Source organism: Stegodyphus dumicola, chromosome 2 (assembly GCF_044657685.1).
Source record: "Stegodyphus dumicola isolate Sdum_Otavi_A_Nest chromosome 2, ASM4465768v1".
Classification (NCBI taxonomy): domain Eukaryota; kingdom Metazoa; phylum Arthropoda; class Arachnida; order Araneae; family Eresidae; genus Stegodyphus; species Stegodyphus dumicola.
In genome coordinates this window covers 45158047-45176542 of record NC_140769.1, presented here as the reverse complement: position 1 = coordinate 45176542, position 18496 = coordinate 45158047, and the positions used below count along the sequence as shown (strand labels likewise).

General features: G+C 32.7%; 1 protein-coding gene across 3 annotated transcripts in view; it reads right to left on the bottom strand.

The window, feature by feature from the left end:
* LOC118199042 (uncharacterized) overlaps nucleotides 1-18496 on the bottom strand; it is a 450062-nt gene that overhangs the window by 316720 nt on the left and 114846 nt on the right. For 2 of the 3 annotated variants that reach the window (XM_085810641.1, XM_085810643.1), the window contains exon 1: nucleotides 12595-12747. The exons of the other annotated variant lie outside the window; for it this stretch is intronic. The gene's annotated coding sequence lies outside the window, so the exon portion shown is untranslated. Of the gene's footprint in view, nucleotides 1-12594; nucleotides 12748-18496 lie in introns of those variants that run through there. 3 annotated transcript variants of the gene reach the window in all.

Below are 18496 nucleotides of genomic sequence, written 5' to 3'. Positions count from 1 at the left end.
CTGGCACAATATTAACACCTAACATAAATCTTTTAGAATTATATTTGGTGATTTTGGATAGCCTGTCTTTTGTCTTTTAAGAAATCATCGCAAACAGCCCATTCACTAAAATTTAAACTATCAACGTAATTTCGTACTTGAAAATTAGAATCTGTAATTCTGTCTTATAGTAATAATTTATATTTTTTACTGGAGCCTGGTAGGGGGAAATTAGCATGATACCTAGCTCAGCATGATAAACAAATATAAGGAAAATAATGTAAAATTATGAACAAGCATCAATGAAGTATTATTCTAAGAATGATTAAAATAACTTAATCATTAAACTAAACGCTAATAAAATAAGCTTTCCTTAAACTATAATTAACATGAAAAGTTTAAATTCTATCTTTATTCAAGAAGGAAAAAACATAGCAGTATGATGAAAACTGCATTCATAGATAGAAATAAATGAACATATTTTATATCAAGCATTCTTGGGTAATTTGAGAGAAAGGTGAATGATACAGTACAAGGTCTCCAGCGTGCCTGAGGTGCATAGAAACTGAAGTTTTTATTCTGAAAGGGCGTTTGCCAGTTTAGTAGTGAGCCCAAGTTTAGGTGGTGACCACTCCCAAACGCTCAGTAACAATTGTATATCTTGGTATATATCCGGCACTTGGATAGCAAGAAGTACACCGAACAGGAAATGGAGGAGTTAGGAATTAGCAAGATGATTTGCTTCTCTAGAGAGATAAAATGGGTGTTTTCCTTCAGTGCTGAAAGGTGTAGAAATATTTTTTAAAAGAAATAGATCCGCACGTTCAAAAGTACTATTAGCATAATGCTAGATGAATTGCAATTAAACGAATATGCAACACCTGTAGTCCCCCTGGCTTAAAAAAATATCATTAATTTCTTGGATATAATAAAACTGAAACGTGAGCAGTTTAAGCTAGCGTTTCTAAAATAATGAGATAAAATTAAGAGTTCACCAAAAAATTTCAAAACAAATTACACTCTCGAACTTAAAGAGTTGTAGGAAGGTATAAATCTGGCGTATGGATAATGTTGGGTCAGATATAGCTCGACCGCCACTTCCGCGACCATGAGCGCAATCACGCATGCGCTATTCGGACCGAATTATTCTCAAAAAATCCTGGAAGGATGAGGACTTTTTCTCGAGCATATAAATTCTTTCTTTCCAGACGTCTTTGCGTGACCTTTCACATCGCAGCAAGTAATAACACCCCTTTTTAGACGAGTCTACGTGTTTTGGCAGAATGCCAGCCAAGGTTGTGTTTGAGACGGTCGAACTATAGCTATTATTGCACAATTTGTGCATTGAACTACAATTTTAATTGTCGTACGGAATCTGTACATTTCATTGACTGCATATTAACACATATAACTACATAAATACAAGCGCTGAGTTATGGCTTTTGCTGATATTATATCTCTGTTTTCTAACTCTCTAGTTGAATTGAGTATTAAAATATCTTGAAACCAGATTTCGGGAATTACAGTTCATATGCACTGAAACTGAGGAGTTAATATCTCTCATTATAGGTCTTTAAGTCAAATCCTCTTTGTTTTCTAAAATAATAATTATCACCAAACTAAAAGATTAGCTGTGGATCCAGTACTTGCTGAAATTTAAATGCATTATTTTGAGATCAAACTATTTGCAAAACTATCTTTTCGGTTCTGGATTCGCTACGTAGATGACACATTTGCGCTTTTTGATGGCGATAAAGCAGATTTAACCAATATTTTATCTGTTATGAATTCGACTGATCGAAGCATTCATTTCATTTCTAAAATTAAATCTAAAGATTCCTTTCCTTGATATCCTAATTATTCGCAGTGACTTTGATTTCAGCATCACTCCTTTTTTCAGCATCACCATAGTAAGCATTTTTCTGTTTGTTTTCTTCCTCATGCTACATTTTGCTTTCGCACCTTGTTCATCAGAATCTTTGCTTTTCTAAATAAGTCAAATATATGAAATCGGTTGCTGTTGACGGAGGATTTTCTCTCGTGATCATTGATTAAACTTGCCCTGCCTTCAAAGAAGATATTCATCTGTTAGAAGTAACATTATATCATTTCATTTAATTTCATCCATCAGTTATAAAATTGTATGGATTCTACAGAAGTTCAACTTTTAGGCCATTTCCTTATCCATCAATAAAATTCGCTGCTCGATTCTTATATCCCTATCACATATGTTTCCTCTACGCGGGACTGAACGTCGAAAGAGACATTTCTCAGAATCCGCACATTTTCGTGAAACCTATGTAGGTAGTGTCATGACGTGATGACCACGCATGCGCAGTTTAGCCGAACGGCCTGCAACGCCTCTCTCTCATGAGACTTACTAGAGAAGAGTAGTTAGTAGGTAGTAGCGAAGTAACGAAGGAAACGTGTTGTGTGTCAGCTTAGATGCAAAATACGAAGTTATACTTGTGTGTTAATCGTTGTACTTATTTTTTTTATTTGTGTGTTAATAAAATTTTGTGCCGTTAAAATGGCTGTTTTATACAACGCACACAATACGATACGTCTACGGTAGGAATTAAATACATATCCAGAATCTACACGCCCAAGAAAAAGAAGGATATGACAGGTAGGTTACCATTTTTACTTACTAAACAGATTTGAACGCCAAACAGTAATCGTTTATCACTCAGACTAGAATCAGGTGATCTTTCAGAAGCAGAACTTTCGTCTAACTGATTGATTTCTACCCGAGGCACAGCTGCAGAAGAAACATTTTCGGAGAAGTTTCAAAATAACCCGCGTAGCCGGGGCATCGTTTTCGTATCTAGGCTGGACTTCATTTAAATTGGAACTGTTTTTATGAATCCTACCGTTTAAACCAGTGCTACCAGAATCTCATTTCTCAGAAAAGTCCCGTCTAGCGAAGACCGTCCCTAGATGCGATAACCCCTTTAGATTCCATCACTGGCAATAACTCTTGGAAATTTATACCATATCTTGTCAGTGTATTTTGAGATATATCGGCCAAACCAGAACACAGCTAAAATTTCGCGTCGAGGAATACTAATCTTTATGTCCGAAAGGAGGAATTAAACAGGAAAATACAAGGCAGGCAGTTCATTAGTAGAGCATAAATCTCATGGCGAACCACCAATGTCCAACGGCTTTAGTTACGCTCCCTGTAGTGGGCGCTTTACTTATTGATACCAGTTTTACGTTTACATTTTTTACATTTTAGTAAGGTTTAAAAAAAGGCTTCATTTTGCTACCGTTAGGTAAAAATTACTGAAACGCCTTTCAGGTTAAAACGAAATCTAATGTATCAGGCAGCAAGTTCTTATTATTTTATTTCATTAATATCTTAAATTAGATGTTACGTCGTCCTGATTTCAGAAAATTAAAAAAAAAATAAGAGTCCGATCAAAATACAAAGTGTTACCAAACCACGCAAAATAATATCTGCTGATAAACCGTTTTCTTTTTTAGCCCTAACGGTGTTAGCCCAGAAGGGCTATTAATTTCGTTTTAGTATTTTGTGTCGATTTATTTTCTGCGTTGATTCACTTTTCAACTGTTGCCATCAAATATTACAGCCCTGTATTATAGTTAAAAATAAATTATGAAATTTTGTTGAATTCACTTTCTAATTTTGTGACTGGCTTTCAATTTTTCTTTTAACATGCTAATTTTTTTAGTCCAAAAGATCGGTAGCCCAGAAGGGCTATCAATCTCAAAACGGTATTTTGTGATGTTTTGCCATAAACGGCGGATCACTTTTTAAATTATTGCCACCAAATATTATCGCCTTGTATTATATTTAAAGAAACCGAATAATGACGAATCTGCACGAATGTACGTGTGCTTCTCGCATTGTGAATAAACGACGGTACGTAGAGCCATCAAATTTTGAATAACGTAATTTTCCACCCGAACATGAACACCTGAACGACCGAATTTTGAATTTCAAATTTGTTTTATTACCTATTTAATATTTGTAAAACTTTAATGAATTTTTTATTAGCAAACTCAACGATTTCAAAGCCGGCAATGGCAACAACGTGCCGAAAAACGCATTTTTATCTCCAGCGCGCAAGACTATCTGACGGAAATTCTAAAGATATGCGATTTTTAAATATTTAGTGATATTGCTATTGAATATAATTTTATGTGGTTTAAATGCGAAGTACATGATATTTAATAAATAAAGACAAAACGCTAAAAAAACGCTCCTTAGGGCATAATATAAAATCTGAAAACGTTCAGATTTTTAATTTTAAAATTTTATTTATTTACTTAAAAATGAATTTTTGTAAAGAATAAATTACTTCTCATTTTTTCGAAGCATCAAGTAGTGGGATGGAACTACTATAAATCTAAACTGAATAACTCCTTAAAATTGAAAGGCACCCAAAGCATAATTCTATTTGTTTCGAAGATACAGAAAATAAAACAGGTAATCACCTTTAGAATCAAGGTATCCTTGGTATTTCAAACATTCAACATCTGGCATTAAAGAAGAATTTCAGTCTCAACTGTTTATTATTAAAATTTTTTTAGCATACTTTACTTGTCTGAACGCAATAATTCCCGCGAATAAAAAATAATATATATTTCATTCTTCTGTCTTCGAAAAAAATTTTTTTGCCTCATTTTCTTCCAAATTCACTCATCTATGAAATCCGGGTATTATTTCTAACATCTTACTTTGATTATCGCCTTTCTAGTAGATTTAATATGGCGACGAAAATATCCCCCTTCCTTGCGACAAGGGTTTCATCCTCACATATTGCATTTGTAGTAAGAAAAAAATTATAAGAAATATTATTTTTTTAACCATTTCAAATTTGATGACCGTTTTTATTGCTCAGACAATCATTCGACTTGTCAAATACAAGTGTTTGCGCGGTCACAGAAAAAAAGACGGGGGAAACGAAGTTCAGGAAAAAAAAAATGAGCCTCAGAGCATTCAACCGAAAACTGAATAGGATAAGAAGGTTAAATAAATAAATAAATAAATAAAAGCAGAAGGTAACAAAAAAAATTACACAAATACAAAATTATTTAGCAGTTGTTGCTTTTGGCAAAGTCATGTTATTAATAAAGATCTGAAAATATTTTGTTTTTATATTACTAATCTTTAAACTTTACCAACTCAAGCAACCTCTAAAACTTTAATTTTCTTTGCAGAACTCCGAAAACTATAATCTTTTAATTTTGATAGAATCTTTATCACTATTAGAAAAATAAACACAAAAAAGCGTTGAAAATGCATCGTTGTCTTTTGTATTGAGTGCACGCTATGTAGAATTTCAATGTTGTGTTCCTTTTATATAGAAAAGAAAAGATATTTATTATTTTATTACAATTTTAAGCGCAAAAACAATTGTATTTCATACGAATTTTGGCAATAAAACACACAAATAAAAGTATTTTAAATAAAAAATAATTTAAAATAATTATATTAAATGGTTAGGTTTGAGCATCACATTGTATATAAAAATTCTTTCGAATTTTTGTTTTGAATTGCTAGAACAATGCTCTATTCATTCTTTCTGCATCGCTAGACGATCGTTCCCCGCACTTCCTTTCCCAAACTCGAGACAGGCATACATACATTTAGTTAGGTATAGATTATTTTTGAACGTATTTCATAAACTAAACAAGAAAAGTATAGAAAATATTGGTACATACCAAAATTAAAATATAAGTAGATTTTATATTCATAAACTAAAACTAAATACTTAACAGCTGAATAAAATGGTGACTGAATTACCCCTTGAAACCTCTAGAGGTTGAGGCGTCACTCCATGTTAGGGGCTGTTGTACAGTCTAAGTCAGGTCGTCTCTACCTTCTAGTGTACTATCCTAGACAGTAGATTTAAACCTAAGGTTGCACGGAAAACAGTTTGAAGACCGCGGTAAAACATTAGTAGTGGCTTTACATTGTTGCTTATTAGAGGCATTACATATCCATTTCATTTACAACGAAATAAATCAGCGTGCTTGGACAGAAAGATTTACTCTAGAAAAAATGAGACCTTTCGTTTAATAGTCTCAATGCCCTGAGATTTTTCAATAAAAATTAATGCAAAAAGCTAAATTTTGTTAATTATTAGAAACAAATATTTTTGAGTGTAAAAATGGATTCTAAAACTTCGTTCAGAGGGGGGCTTTTCAGTTCTAAGGCTTTGTGGCTTAAGGCGTAGAAATCATTAAGCCCGTCCACACTTGTGAAACAGATTTAAGCCGCAGCCAGTCAGGAAAGGCGGCGTAAATCTGCATCTGACTCAAAGAAATCGTAGAGGGAATGTCACTTCATGTTTGCTTCTCTATGATTGTTCTGTCCTTATATACCAAGTGGCATAATGTCGAAAAGTTACACCATTTAGGGAGAAACCTCCCACCAACTTTTATGACGTACCAAGGTTTGGCTGCTTATCAATGAAGCTCGACTTATGACAGAAAGTCTTTGCCTGAACGGAGCAGAATATAGTAAATAACTGTGTTAGGTAGGTACGGCACAACACGAAATGAAATTTAAAAAGGAGCATTTAAATAAAAAAATAGTAAAATAGAGGAGGATGTCGAAGTCTGTGTGATTTATTAACATGTTTGGTAGAAGATCGGAACTGAGTTTCTTCAAGTAATATTAGCTGTCGAGACAATTAAAATTAGCACGATTACGATGACGATTAGCACGATTACGAATTATGACTTAGCAGACCAATCGTTTGAGTACAATATCAGATTATGCTGTTATGGAAAGCATTTGACAGCCGTATTAGAAATTCATTAAAAGGAAGGCATTCGCACAAGACATCTTATCAGACAGAAAAATATTAGCATGTCTGCAATAGGAAGGGTGTGTAGGGGGAAAATTAAACAGTGAGAGAAATCTGCGAAAATTTCATTCAGTCTCTTCAGACGTGTGGAACCGGAAGCAGAAATGAAATAGCGGAACTGAGGGGTATCAGGCATTTTGCTATTAAATCACATATAAAGATTGAATTTTGCTCGTAACATTACGCATTGAACATTGTTGTACGTAACATTACGTAACATTGTTGTGACTTACCTCGCTTGATTGACAGTAACATCAAAACAGATATCGTGACAAGTTTATCGTGACGAAGAGCCCAGGATTGCATACGTGTTGGGCTAGGCCGTGGGCACCTTACAGGTGATAGTCACAATTTTGAAGGAGAACCTCCCAGGCAATGAGGCAAAGGGTATTTACCCCTCTTCCTCTATCATCAATTCCACTCGAGAGAACTTTTGGCTCGCCGTGTGTTTTAAGTGCTCCCATGCCATCTTATAATCAGGCATGGATTCAAGGCTGGGCCATATGTTATAGCAACCTACAATGCTAACCACTATACCGATCAGGGCGGCATATGTGCAGTAAAATATACTACTATAAGTTTGAATCAAATAACTCAAAGCAACGCATCTATCTTTTAAACTTGATAGTTTTCTTCGGTCTTTAATGAGTTAATGGAATTTAGTGGTTTTAGCTAGAAAAGATGTGTTCATTGATATTTAGGTAATGAACTCTACCGTACTTTAAACATAATATAAAAAACTGTAATTCAGTGAACAGTGAATTTTGTTTTCAATCTGTAAAAATATGGCCTCACGCAATGGTTTCTTTATAAAAAATAAATAAATTTGGAAACACGCGAATAAAATTGCAACACATCAGTCCTCTGTGTCCGCCGAAAACATCATGGCAAAAACATCGCGGACGAAAACGTCGTGGAGAAAACAACGCAAGGCGAAAACGTCATGGTACAAAACATCGTGGGAAAAAATAAAACATCGCAGTTCTAAAACATCGGGGTCGAAAAAATATCCCTCTTTCCTTCTTGCTCTCCCAAATCATTATGCAAATATGCATTTACAACTTTTAAAACCTGAAAAACGCATGCGTGCGATGTTATCGTCATGCGATGATTTATAGGTATTTTATTTTTTACCACTATATTTTCGTCGACGATGTTTTTAAATTGCGAAGGTTTAGACCGTTTTATTTTCGACCACGATGTTTTCTCTTTGTTTTCTTTTTCCCAAGATGTTTGTTTACTGCGATGTTTTCGCCTTGTGTTGTTTTCTCCGCGAAGTTTTCGTCCGCGGTGATAGTTTTCTGGTAAACGGAATAAGGCAAGAAAAGTAATCTAGTAAATGTTATTGCAAAGCGCTGATTATAAGTTCTCAATTCAGTTTTCTGTTAAACCCAGTCCTCCGACGTTTTCGGCTATAACCCACTCCTGAGAAACAAGTACAACGAATTTATGAAAAAAGATAATTGCATTAACCATAACTGCTTATTTCTATTTTTTTATCATTTTAAATAATCATTTTATAATCTTATAAAGAATAATACCCAAAACTCACTGAAAGTGTAATTACGTTTTTTACTTGTGTGCGTATTTTATAAATTCATTTTATAACATTATAAACAATACAAGTTGAAATGCATGGGACAGCGCAAACATATAAACATTTTCCAATTAATTGATTAATCAGACAGTTTTAAAATGGTATTGCAATATTATAAATAAACGAATAAATAATAAATTTTATTTTAATTCTTATTATAAACTTAAGATATACTATACAATTTGCCTTAATATTTCTTCACCAAACGTATTATCATTCTTTTAACTCTAAGTAAAAAATTATTATTTATTCTGACTTTTCTGATTCTCAAAGTTCATTTGCCTTTCATATATAAATTGACCGATAAGGTGAACAAATTTTTTTCCCATTGTTCGCTTTAAAGTGAGTTTCTTCGCTTTTTCCCCGATTAAAATATTTCGTTCAACATTTCTTGTGGAAAAACAAAAAGTGCGTCTTTGCAAGATATCAATTGAAAGGAAAGTCATAAAGATTACCTGTTTCCCAAAACAATATTTTAGTAATGGAAGAATAAGCATTCTTATCCTGCTCATTATCTAGAAAATTCAAGGCAAAAAACTAAAATACTTTCATTTTTCCTCCTCTCTTTCTCGCTCTAAAAACGCATTGAAATAATGGTACATTCTGAAAAATGAATGTATTGAAATTAATTATTTCAGAAATGTGAGAAGCATATAAAACAATCGCATATAGCAATAATTATGTGTTTTCTTTCATATTTTCAATCAACCTAAGTCTCAGAGCTTCCTGATGAATGTAAAAAAAAGGAAAGAAAAGTATTCTAGTAAATGTTATTGAAAAGCGCTGAAAACAAGTTCTCAGTGCAGTTCGTAACTTATCAAAACATCTCACAAAGTTTTTGCTGTTAAAACAAAATAAGCATGAGAATAAGCGCAAGTAACAATCCAATTATTTAACGTAATAGTAAATTCAGATAAGCAACATTCCGTTTAGTAATGTTGAGAAATGCCGCCATAGGTAATTTATGTAACAGATAGAAAACACGGTCGTAGCCGCTTTGCAGCGGCAAAGTCGCTGACCACCGGTAATTCAGTTCGAGGTTCGAATCCCGGTGAAAGGGCTACCTGAATGGGCATTTTCGTGGTATAGTTGTGTATTGTGTATTTAATTATGGCAAAGCACACGAGGGCTATCTGTCTAAGGGGAGGGATGCCTTCGTGGAGGACTAAGGGAAACTGGCTCGTATACACGTTACACGTGGGGAAAACCACGAAAACGCCCATGCAGCCAGCCCGTTCGCGGGATTCGAACCTCGGACCGAACTACCAGTGTTCAGCGACTTTACCGCTCGGCCGTTGGTGGTCCGCGTTTTCGTAGTTTCGCAATGTGTAACTTGTATACGAGCCAGTTCTCCTCAGAAAGTTTTCAACAATGGCCTCCCTTCCCTTAGGCAGATAGCCCTCCAGTGCTTTGCCACAATTAAATAAACCAAACCAAACCGTAGCCGCTTCGATAAGTTTAGGCTATCCCTTCTTCTGCGCCTAATTTCGATTTAAAAGCATAAAATTCTTGTCCCCTCCTCCCCCAAATCTTAAAGCGTTCAGATTTTAACGGTTCCCTAAAGGGTTTGTTAAGGTTTTTCTGTGCTTTCCTTGAGCTCGCGGTTTAGCTGTCTGTTTATGCACTCGCTCTTGCAAACTCTTTTCTTCAGTGTTTTTAACTTCATTATTAAGCATCATTTTACTTGCACTTAGGCTATATACATCAACAGCAAAATCACAAAATTTTTAAAAGCACCATGCCAGCATGTGTTTAGAACTCCCGGTACAAAGTTCAGTGTTGGTATACGTTTTTCTATTTTTTTGAGTTTCTCATATCAGCATTCAGTTTTCTTAGCAAGATGGCTTACAAAACTTTATTTTTGTTTTTTATAATTAATTTTTGGGGGTTAATTAAATATTACATTTTTCGCACTTACGCCACATAAAATTCACTTCAACAGCATAATCACAAAATATTAAAACAGCATATAGCTCTCGATAGCATATGTATTTTTATATTCGCTATATTATTTTTTCAAAATAGCCGCTTGGGCTGCCAGCCGCATAAATTAATTAGCATAAAAAAGAAAACATATGCAGTGATTTTAATGACTTTAAAATTCCAGATTAAATTTGAAAATAGCTTATGTTTTAATGAATGGCTCGCGGCCACAAAGTGCTTTTCACTGCACATTAACGAGTTTGTTAGTTAAGATTGAAAGTAAGTATTTTACAGCTTTCCGAATGACAATATTCTCGCGAGATGGAGATATTAATGTTTTATTTCGAGTAGTGCAGCCACTGCTCATTTTCAAAAATTTGAGTTCGTTTATCAAAAATTCATTAATATTTAAACAAATATGAAATAAAAAGTGATAAAACAAATTGGAAATTCAAAATTCGGTCTTTCAGGTGCACATGTTTGGGTGGAGGAATACGTTATTCAGAATTTCACTGCTCTAGGTATCGCCGTTTTTTTACTATGCGAGGGGCATACATACATGCAGATTCTTCATTATTTAATTTCTTTAAAAATAATGCAGGACGCTTATATTTCGTGGCATCAATTTGAAAAGTTATATAGCCGTTTATAGTGATTCGACGCTAGTTCCATTTCGAAATTAATAGCCCTTTTTATTTTGTTTTTTAAATGCCTTTAAAATATTTACAGATATTTTCAAGTTTAGAATTAAATATTTTAAGTTTAAATTAGTATACTACAAAATCTTCCGGCCATATTTATACATTATTGTTACGTAAAAGTGTATAAAAATGTTAACACTTTTAGCAGCAGACTACTCGTCAGTTTTATTTGCAGCTCAGTACTACGCGTATTAATAATTGTTAGACAAGAGAAATGTAATTTATTTAAAACAAAAAGGCGGTTTTAGTAGTTAAGAATGTAAATCACGGTTTAAATACTATGCACATTTAGATCGACTGCAACCGGTCGTAGTGCTGCTTTAGAAATGAAATGAATAGCTTCGATCTTCACACACCGAAGAAGTGAACATTCAAGTAGTAAGTAGGAACTACTAATAAGTAGAAACGCTGAGAAGGTTCCTACTTATCATTGTCTTGCACAAAGGGATTGGATATTATTTTAGTTAAGTATAATTATTATGAGGTTAAAAATATATATAAAGGCGGAGATTATTGTATTTGAGAGGGAGAAAAGAGTATGCGTAAGATAACGTGTCTTATTTCTCATTAGGAGCTTGTGATTTTAGTAATCCGTATTAAATTTGTACAGATTCACTCTTAAATTAACTAGGTCCTAATTAAAATGAAGTGATTTTTTAATATTTCTGAAAAATTTTTTAATTTACGGAATTTTTTAAAAATATATTAAAAAATAATTTAATAGATTATAACAAAATTCAGTGAAAAAAATAAATTTGTTTTAAATTAAAGAAAAATTTATTAAGTTATCAATTAAATAATTATCAGGTAATTATTTTCAATTCTCAAAATAATTTCTTTAATTTATGTAGTTTCTACATCAAGATAATTAAGAGAAATTAGAAATGACCAAAACCTTGTGTTTACGATAAATAATAAATAGTAGCCTACTACATTTTCGACGAAAAAAATTATTGAAAAAAATCAATTTCATTCAGGCTGTAATTGGATTGAATGATTTGTTACACAAAGTCCAAAAAAATATTTGATTTAAATAACTTTTTTCGAATTATTGCAATAAAATATTAGAAAATTCCTTTAAGTTAATTCTTTTTCATATTTAAAGTCATTGAAATAATTTAACAGATATTAGTTATATATTAAAATTCGTTAAAATTATTTATTTTAGAATAAAAAAATAATTTAAAGAAAATTTATTTTAAAATTAAAAAAAAATTAGTTTAGATAAATTAATTTGTTTAAATTTCGAGATAATTAACTAATTTTTTGAATTATAAAAAAAAATCATTTAATTTAAATGAAATAAATTTTCAAATTGTAAGCGTTAACTCAATTGTTTTATTGGTATTATCGTAAACAAATGTTCCCAAGTATTAATACAGGTTGGTAAACAGTTGATCTTTATAAACCACTACATAAATAATGTATCTATAAAACTAATCATTTCTTGCGCTGTGGCGCATCTTGATGAATCAGCTGATCTCACACACTTTGGGGCGGCGGTTACAGTTGCAGAGCAAAAGAGAGGGAAAGAAAATGCCCAACTTACCGGAGCGGCAGGTAATCCAAACGGCAGGTGTGGCGGACAGGTGGAGACTGACGAGAGGCCCGCTTTGGAATAGAACATTCGGGCTGACCTTCCCCCGCAAGTCCGAAAGGGAAAGCGGTGGGAGTCCTAATCGCTTCCGCCCCGGGGGGACAAGTTCTTCTTCTGCAACTGTCTCAACTGCCCCGATGAGAGACGAGAGGACGGTTTGCACTGTTGCGCCAGCGATAGCTGGCAAACCAGTTATAGGTCAATCCCCGGGAATGGTAGATATGCAACAAATTGCGCTGAAAAGTGGAATTCTATTGTATTCGTAATAAACAGGTTCAGTGAAATGTTTGGAATAGGTGGCTTTTCTTTGCAGTGCGAATCAATGAAATAATTGTGAACAGGAGCTGTTTCTTGTTGCATGAATGGAAAATACAGATGTAATAAATAATTATACATTTTAATGAATATCTTTAAATACTTTCATTATTAATTATTATTTTATTAATCTGTTGCAAAAGAATTTTTTAGCAATATTTTTAGCCCAAAGCAGCGTTAGCCCAAAAGCGCTATTAGTCTCTAAACGGGATTTTGCGTTGAATCACTATAAAAGTCTGAATAACTGTTCAAAGTGTTGCCACCGAATATTATCTCTCTGTTATATTTAAAGAAATTAAATAATGAAGAATTTGCATGAATGAATGCATGTTTTTCGTACTGTGAAAAAACAACGGTACCTAGAGCCGTGAAATTTTGAATAACGTTGTCGTCCGCCCAAAAATGGACACATCGGAAGAATGAATTTCGAATTTCGAATTTGATTTATTGTGTATTTCATATTTTGTAAAACTTTAACAAATTTTTGATAAACAAACTCAACGATTTCAAAGCGAGCAATGGCAACAATGTAGGGAATAAAATATTTTTATCTCCATCGCGTGAGACTGCCTAACAGATATTCTAAAGGATGTGCTGTTTATAAATATTTTTAGTGCAAAGGGACATTAGCCCAAATGATCTCGAAACGTGTATGTGTGTGTAATTGAAAAAAACGACCCTTTGAGCGTAATATAAAATGTAAAAGGTTTCAGATTTTTTTATTATTGTTATCTATTTCATATTTTGAAAAACTTTACCGAATTTTTGAGCAATGGCAACACTGTACGGGAAAAAACATTTTTGGCTCCAGCGCGCGATACTGTCTATCGAAATTCTAACGATAGGCTGTTTTTAAACATTTTAAGCCCAAAAGAACACTAAAGAGATTAAATGCTCTTGAAACGTGTACGTGTGTAAGTAAATGGGGAAAAAAAAACCTCTCTCCTTGAATATAACTATAATATAAAATATAATTTAATATAAAATCTGAAAGCTTTTATTTTTTCTATTTATTATTATTATTATTATTATTATTATTATTATTATTATTATTTGTAATCTTTTGAAAGAAATCCTGTCCTTTAAAAACATATTGCCAGTCCACATAGGGTGACATTAATGTCCGATTACAGCAACCTGAGATACTAGGCACAATATTTTCCAAGGGCCTTAACTCCCACTTTTCTAACTTCCACTTTTTCTAGCATTCATAAAGAAAAGATAGTACAAATTTTCAGCTTTCTCGATGTTAAATATTTTTTCATTTATACATATAAAGAAATAGTTTTTATTAACTTCATGTCTAATTTTCAATGTGATTAACTATATCAGCAACTAAACATTAATAACTTTAAATTATTGGAATTACGGGACTTAGTTAAACAACTACAAGATGACCTGGCTTGTTCTAGGCATCCGTAAGTATCGGCTCGTCTGGTTCTAAGTGGTCATCCATGCCTACGCAATAGCTTTCATTTACCTATTTTGTTATAACAGAAAAATGCTTATCAGTGTAAAACAAAAGAGCATTTAAAAAGATTATAAAATTTTTATTAATACTTTGAAATGTATTTAATAATATTTGTATACTTATCCCAAGATGCTTTCAACGATAATTATAATTTTCGCTATAAAACATTTTTTTATTTCTCTAACACTCCCTTTTTACCCCTGTATACTGTGGTCAGCATCAAGAACATAATTTTTTTATCATATTAAAATTTGTTTTTAGCGTCAAGATTGATATCTTTCTTTCTTCCCCCTTAATTTTATTTAAACATTAATGTGCTTTTTTAATAACAATCTTTAATTTACATATTTTTTATGTTCAAAAAAGAAATATAGAAACACACATTCACATTTCTTAAAACTTAAGCATATGTATGGCGTATAATTGTAATTAATATTTCATTAATTGGATTTTTAATCCTACAGAAAACATATAAAAATTTTGTTTTCTTACATTTAATTTTTTTATTTATTTACTAATTCCCTTTTTACAACCACACAGAGCATCGAAACCCTTTAAAAAGTTCTCTACTTCATTTCTGAGAAATGCTCTTGTCGAAAATAAAAGTAAAGGACCAGTATTGAAAGGCATAAAGTCCATTAACATCGTTCTTGAGCATCTTGTTTGTTTCATATGGAAACAATTAAGACATTTTGTGATATAAATGATGTTGACTGATATGCAGTCTTCGAAATGTGTTGCATCTTGAAAACGAACCCCTTAAAAGTTTTGGCGCCCATCAAATTCGCAAGTTAGGTGCCTCTTTCCAGCATCTGTTAATATGTAGTTGGTTGGCTGGCTGTTTAATTAAAACGTTGTATACCAGATGCCAGCCAGCGGCCATTTAATGTTACTCTAGCGATAACCCAATCAGCGACCAGCTTTACATAATTAAATTTGAACTGCTGCCTTCAGGGCCATACGCCATAGTGCTAAAGACAATAATTTAAATTTAATTTTCTTGTCGCGCATAAATATTGGTTCTATAGGCATGCGGAGTTTGTAGTGATACTTTCTGAAGAGAAAAAGAGAAGTGAGAATATCATACTGACAAGAATATGAAACAATGTTCTATTTCCCCTTTCAGATGTCCTTCTGAAAATCATATTCATCTTACTATATGAGTGGCTTAATATTTAAGCTGGAAATTAAAGTTATTTAGTTACTTCTTCCTTACAATTTATTTGAAAAGAAAATTAATGTATATATTTTTTTCCTACGTCATGCCATGCTAAGGTGTGATACTTTCAAGCACATCATCTATCTCTCTGCATCCTCAATATTTTTTACGATTTATATAAGAAAAAATCACATATAAGGACATACCTTTCACTAAATATTATGAAATGTGTTTCCCGTTTATACTGTGACCTTGACTATAGTTGGACCCATGAATAAAATAACCCATGGATACATTAATAATTATCGTTGACTTTGGAAACTAGTACGATTGTGGAAACTAGTACGATTGTGTTGGCAGTACGATTGTGAAATTTCACTCCAATTTTGATTTATAATGTTCCCAGTTTTGAAATCTTAAGGTCCTAGAGCCAAAAAATATATTTTTACCATTGTTCTTGCTCTGCCCCTCCTTAAAATGGACACTGGACTTCAGCGATACATATATTTCCCATATTAGGCTATCTCTAGTCAACAATCAAAAACTGTTACAGAAAAAAAAGCATACAAATTTCCTTGGACATTGATATGCTGGTTTCAAACCTAGGGTTATATCTGCGACTTGTAACACTGAGGGAAAGCACACTTCTGGTACACAGACTAGCAAATTGTATTTGTTAATTTTTATGACTTTGTTTAAATTGCAAAGCGTTTTCCGATCAGTTTAATTTTACTTCTCTCTTACTTATGTGCAACTATTATCATTTAATTTTCGCTTAGTATTTTAAAGATAATTATTTTATTTGCTATTATTATTTCACATAAGTTGCTATTTATGTTTAAGAAAATCAATTTCTCCCCTCCCCCCACATACACACAGTTGTATTTTCAATTCTTTTTCTTTTTCTTTTTTTTGCAAACTTTTTTTGTGAAATTCTGATACAACAACCATGGATCATAGATGTAAAAAACATACAAACAAATTCCCTTCGTGTGTGGCTCTTTCGCAGTTAAATTACAACGACGCAGCGTTAAAAGAAGTTTGAAAACCATTTACTTAATGTATTTTGAATGCTCTTTCAATGATCAGGCTAAAGATTGAGTTCATTAGGTGATCGAGATAACTTTCGTGATGAAGATTTGAGAAAAGAAATAGCTGTAGAACTCTATAAAGAATACCGGAATTAATCCATGTTAGGGAATTGTTGCTAGATGCTGTGTAATGATGTTCTCAAACAGGTTTATGATGGAAATCTTGCACGAGATATTTCTTAATTGCCAAAATAATGATCTCCATACTGTGCAGTGTAATAAATGAGCTATACGTGTAGAAACAAGAAAGTTAAAAAGTGCAATTAACTTTTTCCTAGCATTTGAGCTGCAGTAAGTCTCGGATATATCCTATGTCAAAGATTACCAGCATTACAAAAGCAATTATTGTCACAGATTACCAGCATTTCTATGAAGAAAAATTAATTGTACTTCTGAATCCACAGCCAAAAACACAGTTTAAGAAAATTAAGTCTAGTGGTTGAAAAAGTGTTTCTTCATACGGACTTTTCTTCCTTACTTGTATAAGAGAGTAACAAAAACAGATCAATTTGTGTAGGGTGCATCTAATAAGAATCTTAGTTATAGTTAGGTCTCAATTCGAAAAGGTTTCACTGATTTCAAACAGAAATTATAAAAGTTTGCACTACAGAAAACAATAGCGCAGCTCATAGATAAATTAGTCTTGGGTTTCAGCAGAAGATTTTGCTTTACGAATTATAGTGATGTTCCCTTATTTTGTTGACAGTAACCCACAAATGTTGGTCATAAGATAGCGTCACTAATAATGAATGTGACTTACAATACGATATTTGTAAAACATACATACATAATGTGAAATTTAGTAGATAATTTTCTTTCAGTTCTAACATTATGTGACGCAATGATAAATAACTGCAAACAAAACTATGTATTTGCGGAGGATGTGTGCATATTTTTTAGAACGATCCTTGGGAGGTTTAATTTATGTTTAAAATGTAAACAGCATTTTTTTTAATGTTCGATCTGATAGCCGTTTTTCTGGACTACAAGTCTGCACCCTGACTGTCATGAAAGAAGGGCTTTTCCAGGAGTATTTTTTCCCTTCCACTACTTTTCAGAGCTTTGAAAGAGCTCTTTTAAAGAGAGACAGCCACAATAGCTCACAGGTGAAACGTCGGAATATTTTACAGGAATACGTTGAAAATGTATATATGCAATACCTGTATCAGTCTTCATTTTTTCAAGGAACGCAGAGGTACTTTTCGAAGTACGAGTTGTTGCTTTGTGAAGTTTCACTCACTGAAAGTTATTGGGATAAGGAAATGGAATTTTTCCTGTAAATATCGGACTTAAAATTTCCTTTTGATAGTATGTTGAGTTGATTTTTAACATTATTTTTCACACCTTTTTTTTCAATTTTCTATTGTAAGAGAATCCTGCGACAATCATAAACTCCTTACTAAAACATATTTGCATTGGCGGAACCAGATTGGTACGCATTTTTTTCCTTCGTTTTTATAACAAGTAGACCTTTTTTTGTTGCAGTCATTTAGGTAAATCCATGCTTCGTAAAAGGTTGCAATGTAGTATTTATCTTCAGGTAAATAGTTTTCGTACAGGGTTCTACAAATTGTTGCGTTGATCTACGTGCCTCAGCAAAAGCTGGCGAACATTATGCTTTTTAGTTTTTTTTTTTTTTTTTTTTTTTTTTTTTTGAAAGTTGTAAATCTTGGTTGATCATTTTATTTATTGCTGCTACAGATGTATTTAAAGTCTTTAACTGACTACTGCGACGGTGAATTTTCTGTTCTTACCAACAATTTAACTTTATTAGAAAGATTAGAAACAATACCTTTTCTGATATTCGTTTAGTGACTT